Source organism: Callithrix jacchus, chromosome 13, assembly GCF_049354715.1.
Source record: "Callithrix jacchus isolate 240 chromosome 13, calJac240_pri, whole genome shotgun sequence".
NCBI lineage: Eukaryota > Metazoa > Chordata > Mammalia > Primates > Cebidae > Callithrix > Callithrix jacchus.
Genome location: NC_133514.1, coordinates 26607786 through 26623419, shown reverse-complemented (window position 1 = coordinate 26623419; position 15634 = coordinate 26607786). Strand labels below are relative to the sequence as shown.

At 36.4% G+C, this 15634-nt stretch overlaps 1 protein-coding gene across 1 annotated transcript in view; it reads right to left on the bottom strand.

The window, feature by feature from the left end:
* SGCZ (sarcoglycan zeta) overlaps positions 1 to 15634 on the bottom strand; it is a 1232742-nt gene that overhangs the window by 1008806 nt on the left and 208302 nt on the right. The window lies entirely within an intron of this gene.

Genomic DNA, 15634 nt, shown 5'->3' with positions numbered 1-15634 from the left:
TACTCAGAGCAGCTCCTGCTAATGGATCTTGATAACAAAATAGAAAGCAGATGCTAAGCCACATGCCCATCTGATCCACCAGGGGAATAACATGGTGGTGGTAGGTAGATGGGCGGGGAGGGCTTAGAAATGGCTCTCTCCTGTTCGTAGCATGATCTTTTGGCAGGATCCCAACAAGTGTCTCAGATAAAGGAGAGAAGAGAGACACAGAAAGAATAAAGCAACTTCTTCCAGAGGGTTAGACCAGGAATGCACTGCTACTGGAGACACACATTGAGTGTACTCCCAATCTCCCAGGACTCTGCACTAGGTTAAGAGCATAGTGCCTCAAAAGTTGCTTTACAGAATCTTGCGCCAGTGCATTTAATAATTATTTACATAAATAATGTATTAGTCTATTTTTCAGTGCGATAAGGAGATATCTGAGACTGGATAACGCATAAAGAAAGGAGGTTTACTTGGATCACAGTTCTGCAGGCTATACAAGCATGGTACCAGCATCTGCTTGTGGTGAGGGTCTCAGGAAACTTTACTCGTGGTAGAAGGCAAAGGGAAGGAATAAGCATGTCATATAGCAAGAGGGTGAGCAAGAAGGAAATGATATTCCAGGCTCTTTTTAACAAGCAGATCTGGTGATAACTAACAGAGTGAGAAATCACTCATTACCCCCCAAGTAGGGCACCGAGCCATTCCTGAGAGATCCACCCTCATGACCCGAACACCTCCCACTAGACCCTACCTTCAACAATGGGAATCCCATTTTAACATAAGACTTAGTGGGACAACATCCAAACCATATCAAATAATATTATAAAAATTCGGTTTCTGGATTCAAGCCTAGATTTGAGTCCTGGCTTTAAAACTTTAGTTTCCCTTCAGTAGATACATTTTTTAACCTCTCCTAAAATTTAGTTGCCTCATCAGTAAGTGGGGATAATAACTGTTCCCACATCAGAGAATTTTTGTATAGGATTCAATAAGATAATGCATGAAAATGACAATTTGTCAATCACATAGTCTCAACAGGGGGCAGACACCTCTAATACAACTTTTGTGCTCCCATTCGCCACATGTGTACAGTGAGGCCTGATCATTAGTGGACCCAGGTTGGGATTTCTCATCATGCTCCTTACCTTTTTATAAATCTTTAAACTCCCTATTTTTCTAGTTGTAAGGTACAAGTAAATTGCATACCATAGGTCCGAACTGATACTAGCATCACATATTTTTTTCAAATAGGGTCTCACTATGTCACCCAGGCTGGAGTGCAATGACACAATCATGGCTCAATGCAGCCTCAACCTCCCAGGCTCAGGTGATCAATCCTGCCACCTCAGTCTCCCATGTAGCTGGGACTACAGGTGCACATCACCACGCCCAGCTAGTTTTTCACATTTTTTTTTTAACAGAGACAGGGATTCACTGTGTTCCCCAGACTGGTCTCAAACTCCTGGGCTCAAATGATCTGCCTCCCTCAGCCTCTGAAAGTGCTGGGATTTCAGGCATGAGCCATGGTGCCTGGCCAGTATTACATTTTTAAAGTTTATTTAGTTGGGCTGCACTAACATATCCAGAAAGAGAACTTGTTTTTCATAAATGCTCTTATCTCCATGGAATTCAAAACTTTTTTATAAAGTAACTGTCTCACAATTTTTCCCAGCCTGGTCTTGAACCCCTGGCCTAAAGTGATTCTGCTATCTCGGCCTCCTGAGTCTCTGGGGTTACAGGTGTGAGCCATGCACCTGGTTCAAAGTCAAAACTGTATGCAAAAGAATTCCATTTAAGACACTGGTACTGAAAGAGTATCAGACAGAAGCCACTAAGCAAAAGTCAATTATATATACATATTACCATTTTACCTAAGGCCCACCCCCACCCCTAGCACAAAGCCTACATCCTCTGGAAGTATTTTATCCTGGATACACAAATTTACTCATTCAGCATGTTTCTAAACTTTTGTGACAGCACAAACACTGTTCTGGGCTCAGAAATGTCTTCAAGATCAAAAATAAACAAGACAGCTTATTTGTAGGTGGGACGAGAGAAAATAACCAATGAGTGAATGGATGAAAGCAATAAATGAACACAAATAAACAATAAAATACCAGGGAGTAATCAGTATTATAGTGCAATATGTCTTGATGAAACTGACCAAGCAGTACTTTAAGTTAGATGGTCAAAAAATGCCTCTGTGAGGAGGTGATATTTAAGCTGAGACAGGAATGATAAAGGAAAGCAGTTCTATGTCTGGTGGAGGAGCAGTCAAAGCAGAGAGAAGAGCTGGTGCCAAGGCCCCAACTCAAGAGAAATTTGATGTGCATGAGGAAATGAAAGTGGGCTAGAAGGCTGGAATGCAGGGACAGAGGGAGAAAAGGTAAGAGAAGAAGGCCAAGGTGAGGATTTAGGGAGGCGACTGAGTTAACCTACTAAGTTGGAAGCCACTGAAAGGTTTTAAAAAGATATGTTAGATTAGTCCATTCTCACACTGATCTAAAGCAATACCTGAAATGATTTAATCTATAAAGAAAAGAGGTTTAATTGTCACATGGTTCCACAGGGTGTACAAGAAGCATGGCTAGGGATGCCTAAGGAACCTTACAATCATGGCGGAAGGCAGAGAGGAAGGTGGGTTGTCTTACATGGCTGAAGCAGGAGAATAGAGCAAAGCAGGAAATGCTCCATACTGTTAAACAACCTGATCTCCTGAGATCTCACTCACTATCACGAGAACAGCAAGGGAGAAATCTGCCTCCATGATCCTGTCGCCTCCCACTAGGTCCATCTCTCAACATTGGAGATTACAACTGGATATGAGATTTGGGCAGGGACACAGATCCAAACTGTATCAGCAGCGATTTGATATGATGGACTGTGCTGAGAATGAATTATGGAGGTGAAAGCACGGAGGTTGAATGTCAGAAAGAGGTTATGGTTGTTTTCCAGGTGCAGAGACATGGAAGAATTTAGAATATGTCTTGGAGACACTTGAAGTGAACAGATGGGGAACAAAGGAAGGATAAAGGGCACTGTGGATCTGTGATGAATGCACCTGAGTGGAAGTTAGAGCCACTTACTGAAACAGGGTATGTTAGGGTAGAGGCTGATTTCTGATGGATTCACATTTCCAAATGAGGAGCCTCCACTAAAGCAGCTCTCTATCCTCTTTCAGCCCCACCACTCCTTTCTGTGGGGGTGGTTTGACTCACCTGATTTATAAATCTAGGCAAAGTAAGGACTAAGAATCAGTCCCTTCCTTTCAGCTTTTCTTGCCTGCTTGGCATCAGCAGGTGTACATTCTCAGCTCCTCTAGCCTGTGTCTGATGGAGGTAGGCAGGTGAGGGGTGTTCTCAGCTCAGTCTGGGAGTAGCACAGTCATAGGAATCTCACTGTGAGGCCACAACTAAGTCATGTCCTCCAACCTGGCTTTGATCAATAATAAACCTGGCATTTGTGACTCTAAAGATCTGATTCCAGCATATCTCCATCAATTAATTTAGATCTCAGGATCATCTTAGGATATATTGGGAAAGTAGCATATTTGGGAAAACTAAGAAGAGTTCTGCTTGGACATATTAGATTTGAAAGACAGTTTTGTGGGTATTCAAGTATTCTCATGTAGATTAGCTTTGCATTCAGGAGTTAGGCAGAAATGTAGACTTTAGGATCATTGTTTATATATTTTTAAAATGCATGTATGAGTTTGCAAGCAAGTCATCATTATGTAAGTGCATTAATTTTATTGGCATTTAACCCATGAACCAAAACGGATTATAGCATCAACCATCAATACCACTGTACTTTTAACATAGAAGAGATCAGATTCCCCAAACTAGACTGGATGTCACCATACACACTGATGATCTGAAGAGAAGATCATCTCTACTGAGTCATACTACCCCACAAGGCATTCCAAGGTTACTTCTTACAGATCAATCATCAGCAATTTAAGGTTGGCTTGCTCAATATAAATGATTTGATGCAAATAAAATTCAATTAAAAATCCTACACACTTTACCTCTGACTCATCCAAGGTGCACATTGCCATAGTAATTGAAGACATCTGTCCCATGAAACAATACAGGAACAGGCTTGTGCAGCTGAGTCTCCCACACTGACTGAATTACCACCTCAGGTGGAACTGAGCTGAGGAGGAAGGCTGGAGAGAGAGGTGCATATAGGTATGAGATGTTCTTATACATATTGTCAATGTGCCTGGATCTCATTATTATTCTTGATCAAAATATAATCACTGTCAGCTCGCCACTAGAAAATATTAACTCACACTTTTGAAGTCACCTCAGCCAGATACACGATTCTATTATTGTGCATGAAGGGACACTATTAAATAGTACAACTAAGCATACTCATTTCTAGTAGAGTGAATTACAATTTTTCTTAATTACAAGAGAGTTCTATGCATTATGGTCAGTATTTCACCTGTCACATTCTCAGCAAATGTGTCTTAATATACAGTGAAAAGCTGCTAACAAGACAGTGTACATTTGAAATTTCCACACTTGTTTTCTTCTATAAACATAGACCTTTTCTCACATAGTCATTCTGTCAACGTGAAGATGTCAGGATTTACATCTTTTTGGTAAATTTTAGAAATTCAGTTCAAAGTGATTATTTTAGTGGATTAGGAAAAGTATCTACATTTTTTAAATGCATGGTCTCTTGAAATCAAATCATATCTTGAAAATTTTGCTAAAGGAGAAGTTTATATGGAGAAACTTTGGATACTGTTTTATCCCAGAAAATTCATCTGGGTTAAAATGCTTTAGATCTAAATTACAGAATTAACAAAATAGCCAAGAAGAGAAACTATCCACATCGAAAATGGTATTAAGCTAAAATTCTGCTGCACCTGCAAATCTGATAGATTTAGAAATGGTATCAATTCAATATATTGTAGAATAAAGAAATAAGAACAGCAATTTATGTTTTGCTGCAAATTAATTTGATTATATCTGACTAATATGGTGAATTCTGACCTCGCAGTACTCTCCACAACTGGCAAAAATACTGACTTGTACCTTCTGGATATGCGACAGGTTTGTAGCTATGTGTGAAAGGGCCTGTTCAGACTTGTGGTTTAGAGCCTCATTCATGTGGCTATTACATAGCATACAGATCAGAATCTATTGGTTTATCTGAGGTTGTACACCTCTGTGACTTTCAATTTATAAGTCGAAAAGGGAATTAACAAGGCATACTTACTTTGGCACAACTGGCTAGAAATTAAGATCTCTTAACCAATTTACTGAAAAGGCATATGGGGTTTGGAGAAAAATGAAACTAACAGTTACAGAGAACACTACTCACCCTACATGTAATGTGAGGTGTTAATCCACATATGGTTTGTCACCACAGGACACACACTTCTCCACTGTCTCCCATTGATTAGGACTTACCCTGAGGCCCTTCTTTCACTGCTGAGGCTTATTCTTTCTAACCAAATGGTCTGTATTTGTTGTAGTTATTGTTGTTGCTAGAACTTATAAATTGGCATTGATGTCTCTGACCTTCTAGATACACCTTGAGCATGGCCTGGAAGGCTCTTACTAATTCTTAGAATTACTGAAATATACTGTCTCTTTTTGACCTAGTTAACACTATAACTTTTCTAAGAAACATCTTGATGACCCCATTTTATGGAAACAACATAAAATAGAAACATAACCTTGCATGTAAATTACCTTTCACATTTTGTCCTCTGTAATAATACTATAAACTGGCCCTTAGGGTATGGTACATGCAATCATAATGAGACAGGCTCAAAACTATTAAGGTGACCTGATCAAGGTGACATCAGTAATTCCAAACTCTACTATCTGTCCTTATATGATCCATTCATATGAATGGATTACTAGAATTTATTTATACTTCCATTTTGTTTAAAAACACATGCAATAAAAAATTCAATAAGGTAAGTGAATATTTTAATCAGGTAACTGCTGCTTTAAGAAGAAAATGTTAAGAAATTTAGATCCAATTTTTACAAAATGCATTCAACCATTTATTAAATAGATAACACGTAACCTATCTTGATGATACAGGATCAGTATGCTAATAATGCCATTCTATGGAGCCAAAACATAGAAGTAGTAATAACTATTATAACTTTCATGTTCAATGTAGCTATTTTTAGCAATTAAAAAGTAATTTTATGTTATATTACTTGACATTTGAATCGTCTTGTTTAAGAATTACAGTTTTCCACATTTCATGCATAAAGAAGGTAAAGTTTAGAGAGTTTAAGTAATGTATGTTTCACAGCCAGTTTGTGGCAAAACCACACTCCAACGGTAAGCCTTGGACTCAACAGACGGATGGGATTTGTCAGCCCTATACTAAATGACCTTAAACTACTGTGGGCATTTTCTTCATCCTTTTGTCTGATTATTCAGTCAGCTATCAACTCTTCTTATTGCCAGAGAACAGCCACAGTTATTTCTTCCTGCTGCCAGCTGTCATCATCTGTTTCTACTCTATGAGCTGGAAAATCAGATAATCAAGCTTGTTGAAAGCTGAACATGAAACAGATTAAATAGCATCTGAGAGAGGACTTATTCTGTGAAGTTAATCAAGTTCATGGCTTTGGTGCACAAGTTTAAGACTGACTATCATGGTGGCTCATAAGCTTTCCCCAGCAGCCTATTGGTTTGTGACCAGGTTTGAGAAGGGCGTGTCTACTGTTAAACCTGGTTCCCCAGCAGTGAAATCTGAGGATATTTATATTTTGTCATCAAATAGTAGACAACAAGATGCAAAGAGTTGTGACTTCTCTCCCACACACATTCCTTTTTGTTCCATTTTTCTAAGATGGACTGTTAATGGACACATGAATTCCTTCTAAGTGTGTGGCTACTCAAAGTATGGGCTATTCAAAGTTCATGCTACTCAAAGAATGGGCCTTAGTCCACTGCCAGTATCTGAACTGTTTGCCACCAGTCAACAAAATATGTACAGAAATTAAGAGTGTTCAGAAAGCTTTATAGAAATTTGATATGGCTATGACATTCTTATTATATTACGTACTGGTATGCAAGAGACTGGAAATTTTTTAAAGTTATCCCATGCCATAGGGAATTTGAGAAGAACAATCTTTGGTTTTTTCCCCATAAAGTCCTAAACACTAGACAGTAGACAAAAAGGTTAAGTGAGAGAGAGTCCCATTTGGCCTGTGAGCCTGCGAGGATATAAAACACTAACTAATCTACCCCTTTAAAAAATCAACCAGCCTCACTTCTTCTATCTTCTCTGGTTACTTATCTGGCACTAAGAAAATTTCCCAGTTGGCTTTAATGAGGTCATTTGCCCACAGTTAAAGAGAACATTATAGAGTGCAGAATACAAGGACCAGGAAAAATGATATTTAAGCCATTAAGTAATAATATTTTAAAAAGATCATTATCAAACTTGACTCTGACAATTATGTTTTTTGAACATTATGTGACCAAAGCAATTGGTCTATTATTCATTGTGGAATTTTTGTTTGTTTGTATACCTAGAATATCTTGGAAATTTGAGACAATGGTTTGAACTATGGACTTTGCAGATAACTAGACACCATAAAAAATACATGTTAATGGTAAAGTTTTGATGGTGCTTTTGATGTTGCTAAATATGATGGTCATGAAATATTAAGAAGTATATATAAAATAAAGACTATCTTTGGTTTATATACACTGAAAAGAATCCCAATTTGTTTATAGAAGCATAAATTTGAGGAGACACTTCTAAGATGTAAATTTTTATTCTACAAATATTTAATGAGAGTTGTGCCTGGCATTTACTTTTTAGCTCCTTGGAATAAAACACTGAATAAGACCAATAAAATCCACTGGTTCTATAGAGTTTATACTCTAAGAATTGAAGAAGTAGAAACAATAAACAAGAGACATATTAAATACATGATTTAACAATTTTTATGGAATGTTAGAAGGTGATCGATGCTGCAGATAAAAAAATGTAGAGCAGGATAACCAAACCCAGGTTACCCTGGTTAGCAGAAGCATTAGTAATAAATAATACAGAGGTTGAAAGATGAGTTTCAAGCAAAGTCCTGAGAAAAGATTCAAGCAAAATGTTGAAACTAGACAGTAACTTACAATACTCTCTAGGTTTAATACTCACCTAAAAGAGACTCATTTTAATGACTACATTTACCATAATATTCAAGAATCGAATTTGTTAGAATGAAATGAAACTCATGGTCTATTCTAAGTTTAGAAGCCAAGAACAGTATAAGCATTTGAACAAACGATGTGAGCTTCCTTCACATACACAGTTGCAAGGTTCACTCGTACCTGCTAAAATCTCTCACCATCTTTTGAGAGAGAAATGCTGTATTTTTTTCTAATTGAGACAAGGAAGACTCATGAGTTTCAGGCTGTCATCTTGAAGGCACATAATTGGATTTTTTCCTCTTTAAGAAAAAAAAAACTTTCTGCTACAGGTTTAAAAGGCAGGAAAAACTGAAAAATAAACCCTTTCTGCCTCAGGCAGTTTTTTCTTGTGCTAGCTGAGATGTAGCGAGGCTGTAAAGGTGATAAAAGACAGTGCTAAAAAACCATAGGTTGAGAAAAAAAGTACACAATGGTCAAAGGCTTCTTAGTTTGAAATCCCATTTTTCCGAACTGTCACCAGTGATTTGATAACAACCAACGTGAAATTCTAGAACTGCTAACAGGCCATGCAGGGCTTACATCCAAGCAAGGATTTAGGTTTTGCTCTTTAAAACACATTATCATGTGATACAGAAAGAGAAAATTAGTTAGAGCAATTTCTGATATATGAGATGGAAATTAGTGAGAAAAATACCAGGTTATACATAAACACTTATTTCTTTAAATCTTGCTCCATTTGTATCACCTCTACATGTAAAGTAATTCTACAGTGTAATTTTTATATAGATAAGATTAAAAATGAGTGTTTAATATATGCTTTCATCTGCTAGCCTTATATTCATGTAGCATATATAAACTTTACCTGGTGTTTCGAACCACACAAAAATATTACATATTATCATACAGTCTGATACATCTAGTTTTAAAATATATCCCTTCAGAGGTTATCCTAAAATCTTAAATATACGAAATTAGCAAAAGTCATACTCTATGCATTTTCTTTTTAGACCTTTTACTTTGACTACCATAGTATTCCAATAGGTTTTGTATGGGAAAAAAAAAAAAAGAAGTTTGAGGTTTATATCAAATATAATTTGAATAAATAAAACATTTCTTTAAGTTGTCCAAAGATGAAGAAAATTCTCAGACTGGTTAATTTTTCTTTTCAACATTGTAAAAATGTGTTCAATCTACTTCCTGAAATACCTAAGATGATCAACGATCATAATTTCTGAATGTTCTACAATTTTCTATTTGTTTCCAAACACTGACATTTTCTGTAACAGAAAAGAGTCCTAATTTTTTAATCATCAGGAGATTTTGTCGTGATGGTGTAGTGTTTTTTGTTTCCAAAGACAAAAACAAAAAAAAATCATAGATTAAGACAAAAATTACAGACAAAAAGTTTGCTATTGTGCATCAAAATACGGCATAAAGAAATTCAAACAAAAATGCAATGATTCCCATTTTTATGTATTGTCAATGCCATAATCCCAGCTGTGCTCAGATACCACTAGAGGTTGGTGCACAGCTGTGACATTATCAAAGGGACTCGATTGCCAATCAGAGCTTGGCTTGAGAGATTCATTGTCCAAGTCATTCCCCAATAAAGCTTCTGGAACTCTGTCTCTGCTTCAGTTACTGTCTCTATGAGCAACCCAGAATTGTGCAAATAAAGACATTGCAGAATTTCTTCATTACACTTAATTTTATATTGTGAGAAGCTCTAGCTTTTAAATAAAGCCCAACAGTAGATTTTGCTTATCATTCTACAATTCTCTTTTTGAGGAGACAGGTAAGGTAGAATATTGATGCTCTACAGCATAAGTCCCTTCTGTTTACTCAGCAGTCATCAGTTTTGTTGATGGTTAACATGTTTATCCCCTTTTCAAAGAAAAATATGTGCAACAGACATGGTGCCACCAATGACAGAATGACAAATGAGGATAATTGTCATTCATTATTATTGTTTTGTACCTGAAATGAAGTCTCAATTGCCTAACACATACTGAGAATATGCCACAAATATGGCAGCTTTCTCAAACCACTGTATGTCTGAAACTAAGGCTCGGAAGATGTTGCCTCTCAACAAGCATCTTTGGTCAAATGTGTTTTTGATCCTCCTCTTAAAGAGTCACTATATGTGCTGATATTTTTGAAATTCCAGGAAGTTCTGGAATAAGCAAACATATTCACTTCTATTCTAGAAAACATTGTTTTACTACTGAATCCTTCTCTACATAGTATTAATCAACAACCCAGTGCTTTATGTTTACAGATGGGAAAGTTATTTCAGGGATTAATTTATAAAGAAATATGTGTTGGCTCAAATAAAAAAGAAATAACTTTTGAGAATATACCATATCCATGACACTACACTATGAGAAGATTTCAAACTTTCCATAACACAGGATATATTGAGCTAAATGCATATTCAGAGTAAAATTCTGCCTTTCTAGAATATTTACAGGTAAGTGGCTTACCTTCTAATTTTATATAATAATATTTATACCTAAAGATGCAAAGATGTTACATAATAGAAAGAGTTCTAATAAACCTGAAGATACTGCAAGATGTAAAATTTTGGCTTCAGATGTGAACATCAGGTAGCACCTTCAAAGTTTCAAAGTCTATTAACTACTTTGTCTCTTAAAAAATCAACATTCTTCATTTCATATATGAGTTTTAATTTGTGACCATAATATTTAAAGAAATAAAAGGGAGAGGGATAAAAAGGGCCTCATAATTTTTTATTTGTAATGTAAGATATATTTGTGGTGTATATTTATTTAGCTCTTCCTGTGTCTGAGACTATCCTAAGCATGTAATATCTATTAACATATTTATTCCTAATAAAAAACCTATGAGGTATGAATCTCATAGGTTTATGCAAATAAAGTCATTGCACACCTCATTAAGAAAAACCTTTTTTTTTTAATGAGGAACAAGTAAAACAAAAACACAGCTAGTAAGTAAAAGGTAGAGGCAGGTTTTCAACTCAGTTACCACTGACTTCCACACTTATAAACTCCTCAATGCTGCCTAACAACTTTGCTCCACTAATAAAGACCTTAAGATGTCACTACAATGATTCCTTGACTTGCCAAATAAGAAAGATTTGAATCATAATTATAAAAAACCTTTCATTCCATCAGAATTTAGAATGAAGTTGCATTAAGTAAAGTGCTCTCCTCTTTCAGACTATAGCAATTCTGTAGCTTTAGTGAAGACTAAAAAGTCATGGGCTTTTCTTGTTTTCTTCTGAAGTCTCTATAAATTGAAGTCAGTTTCATGAGGAACACATTAACCAAATAAACTTTTAGGTCACTTCATAGGCTCTCTCAGTCATATTGATTCAAGTGGATAAAATGTGAATCCTGAAAATGATGATAGAAATGCTAAGTGTATCGATCTCACAGATGACTCTTACAAATAGCTTTAATCATTCCTTTTCTAGATGCAAGAGATAGGTTCTTTTATTTACGAGGTTAAGATCTGTGTATCTAACTCGAAGACTACATAGTTCTTCCTTATACATTACTAAAATTAAATCATGTACTTTCATGGTGTTTAAAGGTCCATAAACCCTCCACATTCTCTTCATTTAGAATATATTTAAGCCAATTTAAAAACCAGGTTGCAAATATATTCATAATCAAGTTTTCTGAATGAATATAAATGTGCAAAGAGAAAAACATTTTCCTGCATTTTGATGAACTAAAAGTCACCCTCCTACAGAAATAACTACCTGTTACAGCACCAGTGACTAACTGAAGATGATTGGGAGACACAAAGATTAGCACTCCAAACTAGATATTTGGTGGAACAAATCTTGATTTGTAGATGGACATGTTATAGATAAAATGTATATGCTAAAAAAACCAAACAACAAGCAATATATCATATGAGCAGAAAATTGAATGTGCTTTGGTACCCTACTTTAATAATTTTGAAGATTCTGACAACCTTGACTTGGAAAATTGAAGTTGAAACACTCAGAATTAGCAAGGGATTTTATGCATAGAAAAAAAAACATACGCCTGTATGTGCATATATTTAGAATGATAGCATTTAGGCCATATTCCAAATATATGTTATGGTTTTTTTCTGTGTAGTTTTTACTGGATACTGTGTTTAAGCATGTTCATCAATGTGTGTGAAAAAGCTTAAAGATAAATTGGCTTGGGCTCTTAATATTGGATCAAAGAATGTTATTATGTTAACCGCAATTTTGAAACAATTTCCAAGAAGAATATATGTTATTTTTCCCCATTACTTATAAGGCAGAAATGTTACTTGAGGATTTAAAAACCAATCCAGAAATCCCTTGTCTATTGTAAAATAAGAAAAAATGCTGAATCCCATTTTTGTTTCTCTACAACTTTATCAATTATTGATTATACTTTCCCTGTTTTGAGTAGCATAGTTTCAAGCCAAAAACTTTATAATCTATTTCAACACAGCAAAGCTATTATCATGCCTTCTGAAAATAATGGCTTCCATGAGATGATGATAATAGATCATCTTGAATTAGAAATCCTTTGTGTAGTCTCTTTCAAAGCAAGCAAGTGATCTGAAATGGAATGTGCGCCTCTTTGTTCCATTCACTGTGCCATACACTTAATTCAACAAAAGTCTCAAGTACCTATTCTGTGCCAAGCACCGTTCTCAATGCAAGGGACAAAAAAGATGAAAGCTGCTGTCACCAACCTAGCGCTCCTGTTAATAATTTTTCATTAATAATGAAAAATAATTACAGTATAGAATAGTACTTGTAATAACAGCGTTGTGGGCAAGATGTGAAAACAGCACAGAAATTGGAAGGATCCCCTTGAAGGGCACTGACAAGAAATGATTCATAAGATGTTATCTAAAATGGGTTGTGAAGGATGAATAAGAGTTTTCAAAATGCTAAGATCTTATTCATCCTTAACTATGATTTAATTTCTATCTTCAGACAATAGCACAGTGAAAATATTTCTATCCTAATATGGGAACAGTAATGAAATTTAATTTAATTGTTTTAACATCCTTAGAGCAGTAAAATAAAGATTTTTTACTAATAATGTAATAATGTTAACCTCATGGTAAATTTTTCATATTTTCAGGATAATGACTGATAAAATTATAGGGATAAATTTGTGTCTAAACCAATAATATCAATTGTTCAAAGGACTTAGAGGATCTGGAAGAAACCATGAGAAGAGACGTAAATTCAGAAATAATGGTCTATGTGATCTGACTTGCGTAAAGACATTCATTCGTTACGTGGAATATTTGTTGAGTATCTATTGTGCCCAAGAGATCATTCCAGCCTCCTATAACACAGATATAAAGCAATTTCCTTTCATTAGAGAGTTTACAGTATGGTTATGGAGATAACTTACTAAGTCATGATTAACTGGTTGAGGACTACGGCAGAGGTAACCCACAAAACCAGATGGAGGGATACTAACAAAGAAATGAAAGGTGATACAACGTTTCTCAGAAGAAGGGCGATTTGAGGTAAAGCTAAAGAGAGTTAGAGTTAGCCACTTCAAAAAACCTAGGGAGCACAGTTTAAGTAAAAGAAAAATAGAACTTATGAATGCCATGATGGAGGAGACCACACCAATTGTTATTTTGGAAATTAGATATGGAGACATATTTTCTGGAGGGTTATCCAGGAAATAAATCCAAATTTTATTTTAGATTGTTTCAATTTTAGATTCTCAAATCATATTTCATGCATGTGTGTGCATACTTGTGTATGTTTTCTCATTTAAAACAAAGTATTAGAACAGAGTTTCATAAAAACAATCTGCATTGAGGTAGCTTTATTTTAAACAGGATGTTGCAGCTCTTTTATTCTTAGTGCAGAAAGTTATTAATTAAAAAAATATATTTCCAAAGATGGCAAAATAAATTTCTTCCTACATACCAAACACAATTTCTTCTTAGTTACGGGTTGACACATTTCGATGTAAGGATCCTAATGCCTTATCCAGGCCTCGAGGTAAAGAGTGGGTATATTTGATTAGTAGTGTCTGCCACTCATCAGGGAGTAGAGAGTGTTGAATCTGAACTTAATCCCTTAAGAAGCTTTTTGTTTTGCATTAGGCGAAGATCCAGAGAAACAAAATCCATAATATCAACGATGGCTAACATTTATTAAGCACTTACAACATGCTCACTGCCACTGAAGCACTTTACATGTATGAATTCATTTAATCCTCACAACAACCCTGTGAGGTAGAAACTAATGCCCAAGAAAGTCAAGGAATATGTGCAAGGTTGGCAGCAAGTGAGGGTGCCCACACTGCAGTCAACTCCAGGAGAAGTGCTCTTGCCAGCTGTACAATAGAGCCTTGCTGTCAACTATCCACGCTAAATTATTCATAGGACAATGTCAGCCATATCAGTAATGCCCTAAAGAGTACTAGTAATACATTTTTAAATGCTAGTCAAATAAACAGTGAACAGGATACATGAGGATAGAGCAACTTCTCTTTAGCATCTCTACTTTGGAGTCAGCCAGAGCTGTTTTCAATAACTCTATACTCCTATACTCTCTATGTTCTATACTCTCCATATTCCTTCTTTGTGTGTGTGTATGTGTGTGTTTTTCTGTGTGTGTGTGTGTGTGTGTGTGTTTATAATATATATACTCCATATCCTAACCCAGTTTTACTTTTGCATATACCTAATGTCAGATAGGAAAAAAGTATGGTTTGGGAGTTTCACATACTGAAATCCCCTTGTCTCTGATCTTGCACAAACAACTTCTCTGATCTTCAGCATCCTCACTTTAAAATGGGAATATATATAAAATAGCATATATTTGGTATTGTCTTAAAACATCAGTCAGATGATAGAATAGGACACTCCAGTGCTTGTATCTCACAGAAACACTAACGTAAATAACTAACCATACACAAAAATACCTTTGCAAGCACCAAGGAAACCAGGTGAGAGATCATAGTACCTATGTATGGCAGAAAAATAAGAAAAGACACACTGATAAGGGTAAAAAGGACAGTTTTACATGACCCACATGAGCACCACCCCAACCCTAGGTAGCATGGTGTTATATGAGTATCATCCGCGAGGAGAAGAGTGAAGAGAGCACCAGATTTTGTCTTGGACCCAACACCAGGACCCCTCCAGTAAAAGCCAGTGCCACTCTGGCCCCAGATACCAGGCTGGGAGCTATGGACTGGGCCTCCAGGTCTACCCTGGTGCCAAGCTGTTCCTACAGACCTGGGATGCAGGCCTGCTCAGCAGACTCAGTCTCCAGGACACCCCAGTACTAGGCTGACCCCAGAAACTCCAGGCTCTAGAGTGCAAACAGTGGCCCTAGGCTTTGGACCGACCCCATTGCCAGGTCAGCCCCAGAGACTCAGATGCCTGGCCAGGCCCTGGACTACCCTCGGCACTACTTTGGCCTCACAGCCCCACACTTCAGGCCTGCCTAGCACCAGGCCAGCTCCCACAGCCCTAGTCCTCAGGCCAGCACCCACAAA